The following is a 1,290-nucleotide window of genomic DNA, read 5'->3' on the forward strand; positions in this document are numbered from 1 at the left end:
GACATCAACAATTATATACCTAGTGTTCTCTTCTAAATCCTTCTTGAACTTCTGGTAGTTCACTATCTAAGTACTGTTCTAGCCATTTTTTAATGATCTTCAGCAGTATTTCGCTTGTATGTGATATTATTATATTGTTCAAGAGTTTGCACGTTCTCACTTTTCTTGGGAATAGGAATAAATATAGGCCTCTTTCTATCCATTGTCCATCTAATTTTTCTTCAAATTTCCTCTCATCAATTGGTGAGCCCATCTAAGGCTGCATTTGTTAATTAAAAGAGATCAACTGATATCTCACGAATTTCATGGCCTTAATTTTATTTTATTTTATTTTTTGGTTAATGCTATCAATACAGCTTCTAATTTCTCCTTCATTGCCATTGGCTCCTGCACAAATGGTACTTCCTGAAGTTTTCAGTGTCAATTACTTTTGATATAGTGATTCTACTAAATCCTTTTAATGCTTTCTATCTCTAACCATGTTCAATTTAAATTTGGTATAATGGCAAGATTGATCAATACACTCATTAGTAGTTTATACACCTTGTTTGTGTATTCCCACTCAAAATGTGCTATAGTTCCACCAAGTCAAATGGAAAAAAAGTTGACTTTTGTAGCCTAGTGGATAAGGAGTTCTGTTGCCAAGCCAAAGACACTTTAACTCTGTAGTCAGCTTTAGAGAATCCTTCAGTTGCTCTGCAGGTGAAATAGAACTAACCCTGTATGACTTACCACTCCTGAAAATCTACTGGAGGGTCAGGTTGGAGGATGTTCTGACTAGATGACAATGAATTTTGAGTTTGAGAATGGTTAAAAAAGTAATTTGTCACCACCTGCAGTAGATTGAAGCTGGAAACTTTTTGCATTTCTTAGAAATTTTTGTCTGTGTACAGTCATGTGAAACACAAAATCATACTTATTCTATAATTAGTTTAAAAGTTTTCTTGTTTCCCTCAAAATTAATTGGACTCAATAATTATACTTTCCTCAGTTTCAGAAATCAGGTTGTGTCATTTGCATAACACAGATTGTTGATGAGTTTACCTCCCAGTCCTGATGAGGCCAGCCTCTCAAATAATCTGTTCTGGTTATAAATTGAAAATATATGGAGATAGAACACATCCTTGGTGCACACCCTTCCCAATTTTGAACCATGCAGTATTTCCTTGTTCTGTGATGATGACTGCTTCCTGGTCCAAGTATAGGTTTCACATAAGCACTATCAATTGTTCTGCGATTCCCACTCTTCTCAAAGTCAGCCACTGGTTATTGTAATCTACAAAGTCAAAT

This window comes from Elephantulus edwardii, unplaced genomic scaffold, assembly GCF_000299155.1.
Source record: "Elephantulus edwardii isolate Elephantulus edwardi_28Jun2011 unplaced genomic scaffold, EleEdw1.0 scaffold00018, whole genome shotgun sequence".
NCBI classification, from domain to species: Eukaryota; Metazoa; Chordata; class Mammalia; order Macroscelidea; family Macroscelididae; genus Elephantulus; species Elephantulus edwardii.